This window comes from Pteropus alecto, unplaced genomic scaffold (genome assembly GCF_000325575.1).
Source record: "Pteropus alecto unplaced genomic scaffold, ASM32557v1 scaffold239, whole genome shotgun sequence".
NCBI lineage: Eukaryota > Metazoa > Chordata > Mammalia > Chiroptera > Pteropodidae > Pteropus > Pteropus alecto.
In genome coordinates, this window is record NW_006494613.1 from 1,479,228 (window position 1) to 1,496,698 (window position 17,471).

The following is a 17,471-nucleotide window of genomic DNA, read 5'->3' on the forward strand; positions in this document are numbered from 1 at the left end:
TTGATTCTTCCAATCCAAGAACACAGAATATCTTTCCATTTCTTTGTATCTTCTTCATTTCTTTTAATAGGGTCTTATAGTTTTCATTGTATAGGTCCTTCATGTGTTTTGTTAAATTTATTCCTTTGTATTTTATTCTTTTTGTTGTAATTGCAAAAGGAATTATTTTTTCCACTTCTTTTTCTGATACCTCATTATTGAAGTATAGGAACACTATGTATTTTTGAACATTGATTTTGTATCCAGAAACTTTACTGTATTTGTTTATTATTTCTAATATTTTTTTAGTACAGTCTTTAGGGTTTTCCATATAAAGAATCATGTCATCCTCAAATAGTGACAGTTTGACTTCTTCATTTCCTATTTGGATGCCTTTTATATCTTTCTCTTGCCTGATTGCACTCACTAGGACTTCCAATGTTATAGTGAATAACAGTGGCGATAGTGGACAGCCTTGCCTTGTTCCTGATCTTAGAAGGTTTTTAGTTTTTCACCATTAAGTATAATATTGGCTGAGGATTTGTCATATATGGCCTTTATTATGTTAAGGTACTTTCCTTCTATACAGATTTTGTTAAGTGTTTTGATCGTTGATGGATGCTGTATCTTGTAGAAGGCTTTTTCTGCATCTATTGATATGATCACATGATTCTTATTTTTTAATTTGTGTGGTGTATTACAATCGATTTGTGTTTTGTATGTTCATTTTCTACTTTGTTTTATATCCCACATATGAGTGAAATAATATGGTTCTTGGCCTTTTCCATCTGGCTTACTTCACTTAGCATACTCTCAAGTTCCATCCATGTTGTCACAAATGGCAGTGTTTTATCTTTTTTATGGTCGAGTAATATTCCATTGCACATATGTACCACATCTTTATCCAGTCATCTGTCGAAAACCGCTTAGGTGTTTCCATGTCTTTGCTGTTGTGAATAATGCTGCAGTGAATAGAGGGGTAAATATATCTTTATAAATAAGTGAAGATACTGGTAAATATATCTTTATGAATAAGTGATTTCAAATTTTGGGGGTAGATAACCAGAAGACTGCTGGGTCATATACTAGCACTATTCTTGATTTTTTGTGGTATCTCCATGCCGTTTTCCACAATGAATGTAACAATTTACATTTCTACTAGCAGTGTATAAGAGTTCTCTTTTCTCCATATCCAATCCAACACCTGTTATTTTTGTCTTATTGGTAATAGGTGGTATCTCACTGTGATTTAGATTTGCATTTCCCTTATAACTAGTGACGTTGAGTATCTTTCCTGTATTTGTTGGTCATCTGTGTGTCTTCCTTAGAAAAAAATGTCTATTCAGGTCCTTTCATTTTTTAATCAGATTGTTTATTTTTTTGTTGAATCATATGAGTTCTTTATATATTTTGGATATTGGCCCCTTATCAGAGGTATTGTTTGCAAATATCTTCTCTCATTTGGTTGGTTGCTTTTTTGTTGTTGTTGATGGCCTTTTTTTTTTTTTAAACGCACAGAAGCTTCTTAGTTTGATATAGTCCCATTCATTTATTTTGCTTTTAGTTCCCTTGCTTTAAGAGTCAAGTTCACAAAAACCCCTCTGAGACCAGGTCCATAAATTTAGTGTCTATTTTTCCTTCTATGTATTTTATTGTTGCAGGTCTTATATTCAATTCAAATCCATTATGAGTTAATTTTTGTATATGGTGTCAGATAGCAATCTAGTTTCATTAATTAGCATATAGCTTTCCAGTTTTTCCAGCACCATTTGTTGAAGAGGCTTTCTTTTCTTCATTGTATGTTTTTTGGCTCTTTTGTCAAAAATTAGTTGCACATATGTGTGTGTTTATTTCTGGGCTCTAAATACTGTTCCATTGATTTGTGTGTGCTTTTCTGCCAGTACCATATTGCTTTGATTATTGCAGCTTTGTAGTATAGTTTCAAGTCAGAGAGTATGATACCTCAAGTCTTATTCTTTTCTCTCAGGATTGCTTTGGCTGTTCCATACAAATTTGAGGATTTTTTATTCTATTTCTGTAAAACATGCCATTGGGATCTTAGTAAGGATTGCATTGAGTCTGTTGCTTTAGGTAATGTGACCACATCAACAATATTAACTCTCCAATCTGTGAACACAGAATATCTTTCTGTTGCTTTATGTCTTCAATTTCTTTCAACAATGTCTTGTAGTTTTCAGTGTACAGGTCTTTCACTTCCTTTGTTAAATTTATTCCTTGATATTTTTATTCTTTTTATTATAATTGTAAATGGGATTGTTTACTTCAGATCTTTTTCTGATATTTTGCTATTAATATACAGTAACATAACAGATTTTTATACGTTGGTTTTGTATCCTTCAACTTTACTGTATTTGTTTTTTCTAATTTTTGGGGGGGTGGTTTTAGGGTTTTCTATATAGAGAACCATGACATCTGCAGATAGTGTTGGTTTTACTTCTTTGTTCCTAGTTTGGATGCCTTTTATTTCTTTTTCTTGTCTAATTGCTCTAAGACTTCCAGTGCTATGTTGACTAACAGTGGTGAGAATGGGCATCTTTGTTTCTGATCTTGGAGGAAAAGCTTCAGTTTTTCACCATTGAGTATGATCGTAGCTGAGGATTTGTCATATATGGTGTTTATTATGTCGAAGTACTTTCCTTCTATTTCCATTTTATTGAGTATTTTCATCATAAATGGATGTTGTATCTTGTTGAATGCTTTTTCTGCATCTAATAATAAGATCATATGATTTTTATCTTTTGTTAAGGTAGTGTATCACATTGATTTACAAATGTTGAACTGTCCTTGCATCTCTGGGATGAACCCTAGTTGATTGTGATGTACGATCCTTTTGATGTATTATTGTATTTGATTTGCTAGTATTTTGTTTAGGATTTTTACATCTATATTCGTCAGATATATAGGCCTGTAATTTTCTTTTTTTGTGTTATTCTTGTCAGGATTTGGTATCAGGTAATGTTGGCCTCATAAAATGAGTTAGGAAGTATTGCCTCTTCTTCAGTTTTTTTGGAAGAGGTTGAGAAGGGTTGGTATTAAATCTTCTTTGAATGTTTGGTAGAATTCACCAATAAAGCCATCTGGTCCTGAACTTTTATTTTGCGGGAAGTTTTTGATTACTGTTCCAATTTCCATGCTAGTGGTCAGTCTATTTAGGTTTTCCACTTCTTCGTGATTCAGTCTAGGAAGGTTGTATACTTCTAAGAATTTGTCCATTTCTTCTAGATTGTCAGATTTGATGACATATACCTTTCATAGTATTTTTGTATAGTCCTTTGCATTTCGTGGTGTCCATTGTTACTTCTCCACTTTTATTTCTGATCTTATTTATTTGAGTCTTCTTTTTTCTCCCCTTAATGAGTCTAGCCAGAGGTATGTTAATTTTGTTTATCTTTTCAAAGCACCAGCTCTTTGTTTCATTAATTTTTTTTATTGTCTTTTTGTTCTGTATTCCTGTATTTCTACTCATTTTTATTTTCTTCCTTCTGCTAACTTTGAGCTTCATTTGCTCTTTTCTGGTTTTTTAAGTTGTAATGTTAGATTGTTTATTTGGGATTTTTCTTGTTTCTCGATGTAGGCTTATAATGCTATACACTTCCCTCTTAGTACCGCTTTTGCTGCATCCCTTAAATTTTGGTATGTCATATTTTATTTTCATTTGTTTCTATGTATCTTTTGATATCTTTTTTTATTTCTTCTTTGACCCAATAAGTGTTTAGTAGCATGTTATTTAATTTCTACATATTTGATTTTTCTAGCTTTCTTCTTGTAGTTAATTTCCAGTTTCAAACCATTGTGGTTGGAAAATATGCTTGGTATGATTTCATTAAATTATTGAGAGAAGTTTTGTGCTTCAGCATATGGTCTGTCCTTGAAAATGTTCCATGTGTACTTATGAAGAATGTATATCCTATTGTTTTGGAATGGAAAGTTCTATAAATATCAATTATGTCAATTTGATTTAATGTGTCATTTAAAGCCTATATTGCCTTATTGGTTTTCAGTCTGGATGATCTATCCATTGCGGTGAGTGGGGCATTCCAGTCTCCTATTATAATTGTATTTTTATCAGTTTCTCCCTTTAAGTCTATTAGTAATTGCTTTATATATTTTGGCACTCCCGGGTTGGGTGCATATATGTTGATAAATGCTCTCTTTTCTTGATGAATTATCCTCTCTATCATTATAAAATGTCCACCATTGTCTCTTATTACTTTTTCTTATCTTGAAATCTATTTTGTCTGATATAAGTACTGCTATACCTGCTTTTCTTGGGATGCCATTTGCATGGCAGAGTATGCAAATACTTTGAGGAGTTATTTGTCTTTGGAGCTGAGATGAGTCTCCTGCAGGCAACATATAGTTGGATCTTGTTTTTTAATCCATCTCACTCTGTGCCTTTTGATTAGTGAGTTCAGTCTGTTTACATTTAGGGTGATGATTGATATATGAATACTTATCACAGCCATTTTATCTTTTGTTTTCTGGTTTTTCTGTATCTCCATTGTTGGTTTTTTTTCTCCCCTTGTGTTTCCGTCTGCTATTTTGGTTTGATGATTTTCTTCTTCTTCCTTTTTTTTTTTTTTTCTGTTTTCTCTTTTTTTATGTCTTGTGTCTCAGCTCTGGAGTTTTGTTTTGTGGTTACCATTAGGTTTGTGTAAAATCTCATACATACAGTAGGCCTTTTTCTTCTGATTGCCTCATATGTTCATTCACCTGTGCATGATTCAGCCCTTTTCCTCTTCCCCTTTTATGATTTTGTTGTCACAAAATATCTCTTTGAATGTTGTGTTCATTACCAAATTGCAGTAGTTATAGTTATTTTTAATTCTCCTCCCCGCTTTAACCTTTATTTATAATTAAGTGTAAAGTTGCAATTTCCTGCTTGTCTTTCTGTTAATTGTCTTAAAGTTTTATATCCTTTTGTCTGTTTCTAGTAGAAGAGCTCCTTTTAACATTTCTTATAGTGCACATCTTGTGGTAAATTCTCTCAGCTTTTGTTTGTCTGGGAAAGCCTCTATTTCTTCATATCTAAAGGATAACTTTGTTGGATATATTATCCTGGGTTGATAGTTCCTCTCTTTCAATATTTTTAATATTTCCTTTCACTCTCCTGGCTTATAATGTTTCTACTGAAAAAACTGATGATAATCTAATGAGGTTTCCTTTGTACGTTAAAGTCTCTTTTTTTCCCTGGCTGCCTTGAGAATTCTGTCATTGATTTTGATTTTGAGTTTGAATGAAATACATCTTGGAGAAGATTTTTGTGTTGATATAATTAGGTGTTCTGTTAGCTTTCTTTATTCTAAAATTTAGTTCTCCCCATCGGGTTAGGAAGTTCTCATTAATTATTTCTTTCAGTAGGCTCTCTGTTCCCATCTCCCTCTCTTCTCCTGATATGTTCATTATTCACATGTTCTAATGGAGTCAGATAGTTTTTGTAGAGGTGTTTTTTGTTTGTTTGTTTGTTTTGTCTCAAATCTCTCTCTTTTTCCTCCTTGGTTATTGCTAGGTTTCCGTCTTTAAGGTTGCTAATTTTCTCTTCCATCTGGTCTGCTCTGTTTCCAGTGCTTACTAATGCATTCTTCATCTCATTCATTGAGTTCTTCAGCTCCAGAATATCTGTTTGGCGCTTTTGTCAAATTTCGATCTCTTTGATAAAATATTCCTTTTGTTCATTGACTTTATTCCTGAGCTCATTGAACTGCCTTTCTGAGTACTCTTGTATCCTGTTGAGCTTCTTTATAACTGCAATCATTTTCTCTGTCCTTTAAGTCACAGCCTTCTATGACTTTGAGTTTAGTTTCTAGAGACTTTCTGTGTTCTCATTACCTTGATTGTTTATGGTTTTTGATGGACTGTTTCTCTGCCTGTGCATTTGAGGTAGTGAACTCTTTTCTTGTTTAGATACTGTTTTGTACTCAACAATTCAGCAGATTGATAGGTAGGGTACTTTTTTGTTTTGTTTTCCTATAGATGGTATTATAGGACAAGTTTTTGTATTCTCTTACCTGAACTGTTTACGCCTCTGAGGTCATGACAGAGTGCCATTGCTTCAGTTAAGGAAAATTCCATGTACTGACTGGGATGGTAGGTGTCCCTTCTGTGACCAGCTTGATTCAGTTTTGAGGCACCACCCCTGTGGTAAGTGGTGGGACACCAGTTTTGTGAGTTCCCAGCCCTACCTCCATTTACTAATGGTCACTGGCCCCATTGTGTTTTTGGAGGTATCCCCACTGCTCCTCGGGGCTCTTCCATAATGGATGGAGGGGCGGGTCTTCATAACTTTGTGATTCCACCCCCTGCCAGCCATAGCTGTTTAAGGAATCTGATCTTTCTGTACCTGGCTCTGTCAGACGTGTTTGGCAAGGAAGATAATTTCATGATCTCGCAGCTCTGCCCTGCTGCCAGCAATGGCTGACCACATCCCTGTGTTGTTTGGGGCTTCTCAGCTTTCTTTACCAGACTCTACCAAGAGGCAGTGAAGATAAGTTTACCATCTCCTGGCTCCACCCTCCACCAGCTATGGCTGTCGGCGGCACTGTGCTGTTTAAGGCTTCCCAGTTACCTCTATCAGGGTCTACCGCAATGGGGAGTGGGGAAGGGGAAAACTGCTTCTGCCCCTCTTAAATTCCAGGCCATAGTGTGAGGGCTGTAGACCCACTTCTCCACTGCTACCACATTCACTGGAGCTATGGTGGGCACTGAACTGCATCTGTGGCCACCGCCCCTGTCCTTCCACTGTCCTGCCTCCCCTACTCATTCCAATCTCCCTACATTCAAATGTTATGTGTGGATCTTTCAGGTATGTTTGTGTGTTGAGCAGAGAATCCTTTGTTGAGTTATAGCTGTTTGGTAAATTTAAAGACAGAAACAAAGGAGTCTTCTCACTCTGCCTTGGTGCTAATGTCCTCAATATTAAGTTTAAAAGACTATAGGTTCTTATCCCAAGAATCAGCACTTTCTTTTTTCATTTTTAAATCATTTGAATAAAATATAGTGAGATTTTAGATACAAATAATAGATAATTGCACACATACTAGTTAATAGACTGAGAAGACAAAAAATATTGGTTGTCAGGGAGCAGCACCACGAGATTGCTCAAAATGTTTATTTGTCCATCAGGTACTTAAATATGAAATTGGCATAAGAAAGGTAGGTTGGAGCATATTAGAATTAAATGTTTGTGTCCCCAAAAGATTCATGCTGAAGCTCTAAACCCCAAAAAGATGGTATTCAGAAATAGAGCCTTTGAGAGGTAATTAGGGTTAGATGAGGTCATGAGGTTGGGGCCCCCATGATGGGATTAGTGCCTTATAAGTGGAGGCAACAGAAAACTTTCTCTTTGTGTTTCTCTGCCATGTGAGGACTCAGTGAGAAGGCTGTTGTCTGCAAGCCAGAAAGAGATGTCTCACTAGAACCTCACAGTGCTGGCACCCTGACCTTACACTTCCAGCCTTCAGAACTGTGAGAAAAGAAATTTCTGTTGTTGAAGATGCCCAGCCTACAGTATTTTGTTATGGCAGCCTAAGCAGACTAATATGAGTTGGTTATATTTCAGGTTGTATTCAAGGACAACCAATTAATCAGGGAAGACTTCATGGAAAAAAAAAAACAAAACTAAGATTTAATGGGTATCTGTTTGGGGTGCTCTATATAGGAAAATTTGCTTTGTTTATGGTTTATCATGTTTGGCACCTAAGTAAAGGACAGGCCCAGTCCAGACAGAATCTATTTGGATTTTCTTTCCACATAAACGATGATGGAAATATTTACAATCCTATTTTTTTCTCTTTCAGTTGTGTCATGACAACATTTTTATTCTGCTAGTCCAATGCACTCAAATCTCCCATTGTAAACTCAATGAAAGTAGGGCAGCAACTCGTTTAACTTTACAGCCTTTTTCAGCTTCATCTGAGTAGCTGGGACAAAATCATTTAAGTCAGTGACACTTCTGGTCTTGTCTGTAAAAAGGGAACCTAAGAGAGGTAAATCAAAGAACTAGAACTGTAAGAGGATGAAATAAAAAGTGGAGGGGGACTGCAAATTGGTGCAACCACTATGGAAAGGGGTATGGAGGTTCCTCAAAAAACTAAGAATTGACCTACCATATGATCCAGCAATCCCTCTACTGAGTATTTACCCCAAAGACTTGAAAACTCATATTCGAAAAGATATTTGCACACCGATGTTCATAGCAGTATTATTCACAGTGGCCAGGACATGGAAGCAACCGAAGTGTCCTACAATAGATGACTGGGTAAAGAAGCTGTGGTACATATATACAATGGAATATTACTCAGCCATAAGAAGAGAGGAAATACTGCCATTTGCGACAACATGGATGGACCTTGAAATAATCATACTAAGCGAAATAAGCTAGACAGAAAAGATTGAAAATCACATGATATTATATATATGGCATATAAACCTAAAAGCAACAAATGAACAGGACAAACAAACAGGGACTCATGGACGTGGACAATGGACTAGTGGTTACCAGAAGGGAAGGGGGGGGAAATAATAAAATATTTTTTAAAATTATGTATATATAGTATTAAAAATTAAACCGGCATTAAAAATTAAATTAAAGATTGATATCAAGGGGGAAAAAGTGGAGGAGGTGAAGAAAAGACAAGGGAGATAAGAAAAGTCAAAGGAAGATAACAAAAAGAGGGGTAGGGTTGCTTAGAATTTTGCATATCTTTTTGACCCAGCTAGTTTATCTCTAGAAATCTGTCATTAGGAAATAGTAGGGATTTGTGTAAAAATATACTACAAAAAGTTCATCCTAGTGATGTTTATAATAGTGAAATATTTTAATTGTAGAATAGAATACCATGTAGCCTTTTAAAAAATAATACTGTAGACCAAGGTTCAGCAAATGAGATCCTGAGAAAAGAGAGAGGCAAATGCAGGTGCTTATTTTGCTACCTTAAATTGGAAGTCAGAAAAGCCATGTATTTTTATATTTTATAATACATAATATCTTTATATTTTAAATGAATTTGAAAATTGTTTAATTGGTTCACCCAAAATACAATTACTGAAATGGCCATTAGATGGCTCCAAAGACCAGAGAATACAAAAATTAATAAGGAATTAGAAATTTTAAAATATAACTGGAAAATACTTTCACACACTTAAAACTTGCCAATTTAATAGCTTGTATTGCTTTTCCTTTTTGCATTCTCAAACTTCTTGAATTAACCTTCTTTAGCCCTTTAACCACCAGATTTATTCCTACCCTTCCCCTGAATTCTGTCAGTGATCTTTTATTGGCTGCAAATGAACCATGTCCAAACAGTTTGTAGACTATTTGCAAAATGGAATGTGCTTTTGCATAGAGGTAATAACACAAGTGGTTGTTGGTGCTGTGGGGAGCCTATGAAAACCTTAAATGGAAGAACTCGGTATAAATTGACTTTTTTAAAAAAGCAGTTTAAAAATTACTCTTTAAAAATTAATGACAGAATAAGAAATGTAAGAAAATAGAATAGTAATTCTTTTTGAAAGTTTGAAAGCCAACTTTTTTTTTTAAGCAGATTTGAGTGAAGAAAATAGAACAAAATAAATTTTTAGGAGATTCCTAAAAATTGGGTCATTTTTGTGTGCTTTAGATACTGGTTCTTTACTACATACATATAAACTTTTCTTTTGCTTGATAGAAATTTTTATTGTTTTTTTTTTTAGTAATAATAATTTTTAAATTAATTAATTGATTTTTTATGGCACATTGCTTAATGAAATCCAATAAGTTTCAGCTGTACATTTTAACAGTAAGGCACATATAGTAAGTTTTAATGGTAAGTTTTTGGCTTTGGACATAGGCAGAACTCAGGCTGGGACAGCTCTGGGACACCTTTAAGACTGTGTATAACGGGGCCTCGCCTGTTCTCTGAAGAGAAACATAGGTGCTATTACCAGAGGAAGAGGAGTCAGTGATGGGAACATTTCAACAACATATATCCACTTTATTAATATTACGAAGAAGCCCCCACAAGATAATTTTCCAATCAAATTTTGTGCAGAGTACTTTATTTCTTACTAACCTATGACCTTGAAATGGATATATTTGGTTCAAATATTGTTTTTCCATACAGACTATGTTCTTTAGATATTGTATTTAAATTCAGTTTTAGCTAGTTACATTAATTTACTTTGTAAATTAATTGACACTTCAAGAAAATTATGTGTTAACTATTGTGGACAAAAAAAAGAGTTCTATGAAAAGTAACCTCACAGGGTGATCTGATCAGAAATTCACAAGTGGTCAGGTCATGGTGGGTGGTCACATCCCTGGCATATAACATTTTTAGTAAAAAGCTTATCTTTGCCTTAACTGATCCCTGTCCATTGTTTCTGTGCATCTAAGTTAACAGACCTTTGAAATGCCCCTTTTCAGATCCTTCCTTCTAAAGTGTGACCATCCTCAAGAGAGCACATAATCTTAACTATTCTGTAATTGAATCCCCACCTTACTTTCTCTAATCTTTCTTAGGGTTATTCTCCAAAGCATTTTAGATCTTGATTCTTGACAACAACAGCGTATGTTGTCAGTTTTGGGCTCAAGTGAACACTTATAAAAATTCTCTATATGTTTGGATGTTTCATCCATCGACACTACATATGGATGGTTGCTCTTTCATGATTTTAGCTACCACATGCACTTACATGATTACCAAATACCTATGTGTACATTCTATATATCTTTCTAGTTCCATGTTACCAGTTATCTCCAGCATGAGTTTACCTGACTAGCCAGTTAAAAATTAAAGTTTAACATGTTGACAATTAAAATACCTTCTTTTATTGCTTGCCAATGTTTCCATTACCATTCATTGCAATAAAAGTTTAAGTAACTTCCATGTTTTCAGCAATTTGCTGGTTCTCTGGGGATTTGAAGGCAAATAAGACATCAGTCTCTACCCTAAGAGAACTCAGGTCCAGTGCACTAGACTTGGCTGCAAAGTAAATTACCCGAGCAAACTTATATGGATGCCCAGGTCCGATCATAGACAATTAAATCAGAAGAACACCTGAGCCAGAGACATGATTATTGATTCTTCACTGTCTTAGTTCAGGCTGCTATAACAAAACACCATACATAGGCCAAGTGGATTAAACAACAGACATTTATTTTTCACAGTTCTGGAGGCTGGAGAGTACAAGAGCAAGGTCTGACTAACTTGAGTCTCACTGAGGACCCTCTTCCTGGCTAGCAGATGGCTGCCATCTCACTATGTGTTCATACAAACTTGTGGAGGAGTAAAATTTTTTATCTACCTTTCTAGGTTCTTTTGACTGACAACGAGAAAATTCTGAGATGTCCTAAATTAATTAGAGGAGGCTGGATGGTGGAAGGAAGAGACGAGAGGTTTTAATTAGACCCCTCCTTCTAAGACTTAACCACCTCAAGAGAGCAGATAATCTTAACTATTTTATAATCCAATCCCCAGCTTGCTTAAAAGAAGCTGCAAACCTGTAATTCTCCAGAGCGTTTGAGATCTTGCTAACAGTTTCAGATCCCCGAATCCAGAGTGGAGGAGATGGGTGCCACCAAGCATCCAGTGTCATAATGCAGCCAGTCTCAGATAAGTCAGCAAGAGTCCCTGGGAGAAGAGCAGGGAGCCCTGAGAGAGGAGCCTGTGCTATGGAAAGCATCACAGTTCCAGTGGTGTTTGGTAAGCTCTTGCTGGCCCTTGCTCAGGTATTCTTAGGTTACTAAGAATCTTTATGGGATGCCTGAGGGAAAATTTTCCTCTAGAGTGTAAAGTGGTCCTATAGGGCTATCTACCACATTTGGCTCATCTGGAGACATGTATGTATAGGTTGATTTTCCCTAGAAGTTTGTTTGGACTCTACATATCTCAAAATTAACATGGGATATTGGGCTTTTGAGGTGGCAAGCCCAATCAGTCAGTCTCCCATTCATACTACGATGGTCGAGATGAGGACTTTTTTGATACTTTTAAATTAATCTTTTACACAACAATTAGAAAAAGCCAGCTGTAAAATTAGACAGAATGAATAGCAAATGTATTTAATTGGTCTCTCAGAGATTCAAAAAGAGGATTTAAATAAAAGGGTCAATGTATAATGTCCTTTAGGTGTCAACCTAAATGGTATTAAAAATGGCTGTCCTTATTTTAAAAGCGGGAAGGTCATTTGGAACTTGACTTGTCAAGGACAGATATAAATTGTGAATGCTTCCAAAACAAAATTTGGATCCAACTCTTGTTTTATAAACTATTGAGTATTTCTCATGACTAAAAGGTCTCTGTGTCTATGTGTATCTATATATGCTTGTTGTAAATGTGAGATAATTTTCTACCTCATCATGGTATTATTAAAGTTAATTTAAAAGGAAGCCCTTGTAAGGATTGGGTATTCTAAAATTCTCAGAAATATGGCAACTAACCCAAATGCCTTTCAAGTTCATGTGATCTAAGGTTAACCATTTATAAATAAAAGCGAAATTATGTTTGTTAGTTTAAGTAGAACAGACATGTCTTTTGATATTGATATTGAATATAGCATTTATATTTTACCTGAGCTTTATAAAAATAAGTTCATATTAATAATTAACTTTGACATCTATGAAATCTATTTCTAGAGGTTATAAAATGAAAATTCCATGGAAACCATTGTAAAATGAGTGATAAAAAAACTTCTAGGGTATATTGCATGGGTAAATAATGGTTATAAATTAAACAAATAGTTGGGACTATGGGAAACCCAGGACAGCCCCTTGGTTCTTCCCAGCTCCCTGGCATCATCATAGTGCATTGAAGCTGAATTAGATGAAGGAACTCATGAACTAACATTGAAAGGAGACTATGGCCAAAGTTGGATAAAGTCACTTCAAGAAAATGCCAAATAGATAACTGCTTCCTTTCACAGAGAACTCCCAGGAGACAAAGACTTGAATGATCATTGGCTGCCACCTTGAGATTGTTTTGTTTTGTTCAGAAAAAAAATCAAATAAAAGACATTGTTCAGCCTTGTGGAAGGGACCTTATCAGGTGCCTAACCTCGAATGAACATCTACTCCTCTCACTGACACTTGCCTTTACCTACAATGTTCACCAAGTCTCCTCTAGGATGAAAATCCACTGACACCAGAGGTAGACAGTTATCCAAGAGATCAACAAGGCCTGCATACCTACCTATGGATTGATATTGAACTCAGAATCCATATTGTTCAATTGTCTTTAACTATCCGCTAATGATATTAGTCATAGTAGTAGTTATGCTTGTCCTTTGGGTTTTCCTATATAGTCCAACTGTTTATGATTACTAAACACATATAACTGTTAATATCAATACTCTTTTCATGACTTATGTAAATGTTATACTGAAACTGAAGGGCAAATGAATCTGTGGCTCATGCTGCTTGCAGCGTTCAACCAATAGACCCACACAGGAGTTGGGCTATTTAGAATAAGTGTTTATTAGAGAATTGCAATTCTTTGAGACATAGGTGAGCTATCACTCAAAGGCCTGGCTCTTCGAGTATCTCGGACGCACAGATTATATAGGGAAAAATCAGTTGTCATGGAAACTAAGAGTTGGTGTCATGGGTGCTACTGATTGGATAATTAAAAAAGATGAGATAAGTCATCATTGTGTCCAGTTCTGGAATCAGCCATGGCGCCATCTCATCTGGTCCCTCGACCTGGTTCTGTGGCTGGTGGGGTTATAGTTTTGCCTCGACAGGTCTAGGGCTGAAACACATCCGCAGCCAAGATGTTACCCTGAGTCAAACATCCAACAGAAACCTATTGTCCTCATGATTATAGACCTGAGGCTTGGTTCATCTTATATCCTAAGGCTTAATGATTAAAGGAGAAGGCATACAGAGGATAAGGATAGGTGGGAAAAAGTAAATGAGTCACAAAGCCATTACTTGGACAAAACCAGCTTGAGTTGGGCACAAACTATGTTAAAGAAATGAAGTTAGTGTGTGGTTACAAGCTATAGGGTAAAAGAGGTGAGGCCAGGAACTTCATGAGGCCCATAATACAGGGGTCCTTGTATCAGGTCCTTACTCAATACTAGATGCCAAATATAGAAAAAATGAGACTAATGGCAAAACCTGAATCATGATAGTTCAAAGGATAGAAATGATCCAGAGTGTTTTTTCTCAATGAAGTCCACAGACCTGAGTGACTTTCATTTACCTACCTTTCTCTTTTGGGGAAACTTAGCTCACATCCCATAGTTACAGTATTGTTCCATTCTCTAATGGTCCACCATTTCCACAAGATGATGTTGATATTGAGACTTGCTAGGAATGAGCCTTCCTAGTACTGTGAGACCACACTATTTGACCAAAAGGTTGGTCATCAATGCATGTTTCAGATTGATTTATGACCAAAAGGGGAAATTGAACAAAAAAGGGTGCTGTAATAAATCCCAAATTCCTAACCAGACAGTTCATGGAGGGTAGTCATGCCACTTATAACCTCAAACATGTAACTTTTTAGTGAAAGGTTTATCTTCTTCCCCTTAAGCAAGCCCTGTCCATTGTTTCTATGCATCTCAGCTTTGAACTGCCTCTTTTCAGACCACTCCTTCTAAGATTTAACCATATTCAAGAGAGTAAATAATCTTAACTATCCTGTAATCCAATATTTTGCTTACAAGAAACTGCAAAACTGTTAGTCTCCAGAGCATCTGAGATCTTGCTACCTGGTATATGTCATCAGTTTAGCTCAAATAAACTCTTGTAAAAATTATCTACATGTTTGGACATTTCTTACATCGACAGCTTCAATATATAAATTGGTGTGGGAGGCACGAACATTCAGCTCATAACATTTACTTTCTAGGTCACCCATCAGCAATCACCAAATTAACCAATATTTCTTCAGTAAATATCTCTTAGCTGTGTCTCTTCCTTTTTCTCTACATTTATCATCCTATATTCAAAACTCTTCCTACTTTAAACTAGCAATAATAACTGTCACTATCACTTATTGAGGTTCCAGGCTAAATTTTTTTCCATATTTTATTTGTTCTAATCCTTTTTAAAACTGTGAGGAAACTCGTAGTTACAAAGCTAGCGAGAGAGAAAGATCAGACTTCAAAACCAGTGATCATCACCGCTATGCTCTACTGTCTCCATTTTCTCTTTTTTTCTAGTCCATCCTGCACTCAGTCCCCAAAATGACTTTCCTCATAAACATGTAGCACTTCTTTATCTGTTCAAGATCTTATAGTATCTGCCACTGTCTGCTTAATTTATTCTTTTATTTTTCAGTATCGATTTCAAGGTCATCTTCTGATCCTTTCTCATACTAATTGTATTCTCCAAGGAAACTCCTCCAGACCAGTTCTGTTGATCTTTTATGGATGTGGGTTACTTCTCTGTAACCAGAATTTTGCACCAAACTACCAGCCTCTGAGGATAAATGGAGTAACATTAATATACCAACTCATATGTCACTGACTCATTGGTCCTACATACCTATTAATTTAATCCCCTCCTCCCCATGCCCCCTGCCACTTCCAAATGTGTCTAGTAGGCTCCAAGGAATGTCTGACTTATATTCGGTAAATGAATTCACTCTTATCAGGTGTTGCCCCCTATGGGGCACAAAGAAACTTCCTCTACCTTCTAGGTTTTTTTGGCTGTTCTACTAATTAAATCTACATTAGACAGATTAGATGAACATGAGAAAATAACCAAATTTAATTACATGTGTACGTGTATAGGAATCCTACATATGTGAGAGAGTCAGAGACCCCACATATATCAAAGATTCATAAACAAAAAGAGAAAATGACATATACGTGACATTCTGAGCTAAGAATGAAGTAAAGAACCTTGAGGCTTCAGAGGGAAGATCACAGGATGTAAGAAGAGCAGATGTTCAGTAATTACAACTGGCCTATAGATAGTTCATAAGAAGTTATTTCTGGCCATAACTCATATTATGGGCAAAGCCCCAAATTTAAATTTTTAAGGGAGAGGTAAGAGTTTCCTTCATGTCTGCAGAGTCTCAAGTGCCTTTGACTCCAAATAATTCATATGCCAAAGTGGCATATCTTGGGCAAGCCTGTTCTGAATATTTTTGCCCCACTTGTACCACAGATCTTCTGATGAATGTTACCTCTGCTCTGCTGGATACCTCACCCTTTGTGGGCACCTAGGGCTGTTCCACTAAGCACTGGGGTCTCTTTTTTAATATCTTAGTACATTTTGCATATCACAACCCTGACGTGCTATAGCCTTCATTATGCCATAATGTGTGTCTCTGAATAGGATGGAGAATGTCTGTTTTCCCTTTGCATTATATTCTTTTGTTGGGAGGAGGGTTGTTGAAAATTGCACTTATGGAGTTCCAATGCTGTGCCGCCCTTTGTTGAGTAAGTTAGGCTAGAATGGAGATGCAATCTGAATGCCAGTCACTATGCTGAGGTTGGAATCATCTTTTCCCCAGAGACCTGTGCTCTGTTATTGCTTGGGTTCTCATTGTTTGGCCCCTTCTCTAGTTAAAAGCATCATTTCTCAGAAGAATTCATTCCATGTTCCCCCCACCCCCACCCAGATACACATCATCTAACTGCCAGCCACTCCCCACACATCTGATCCCCAGGAGTAGAAACCTTCTAGGCTTAGATTCTCCACTTGCCTACTTTTGCACATCTATTTGTCCCACTTGAAATACTTTTTTACCCTATAGTGATCTTCTTTAAGATGTCTTTCCTCAAGAACCTACCAAATCTAATTATTTCTTGTGTCCTGGTTTTTGCACTATGCCAGGTGGTTTACAATGACTATTCTGTGGTAACTGTTCTCCTGTTATATATAACTTTCACACTCTTCACTTCAATCTTTATGCACACAGTTACTAAAACAGTGCTTTGATAATGCCACTAATATTCAGTGGCTCCCATTTCTATAGAAAAAAAATTCAAACTGCTTAGCTTAGCATCCACAATCTGCCCTACCTACATGCCCAATCTGGTTTCCCATACTTCCACTAGAAGAGCCACTTCTCCAGAACCGCAGTCATGCAGCAATCCCTCTCCTGGTCTTTGCTTATGTTTTCTCTTTTCCTCTCCACTGGTTAAAATTTTAACTATCCATGACATGCATACATTAAAACATTTTCTGTGTCAGAAATTAATAAATGTATATAACACAATATATGTAAAGACCTTATCAGCACCTTGTATACAGTAGGCACTCGATAAATAGTAGCTGACATTATTCGTTCTCATCTTATTCTCACTGTTATTATTGCAAAAACTCTATGGTCACCTGGCTTCAAGGATGAATGACAGTCCCTGCCCTTACCAAGTTCAACTAAGAACAGAAGAGACTGAGATAGTAATAACTGATTACAATGAAATACAATAACTAAATAGGGAGGTCAGTGCTGAATTCTTCAGGGGCACAGAACAGGAAGGATAGACTTCCCTGAAGAAACAGTGAATTGGCCTTGAAGAGTGAATAGAAAAGT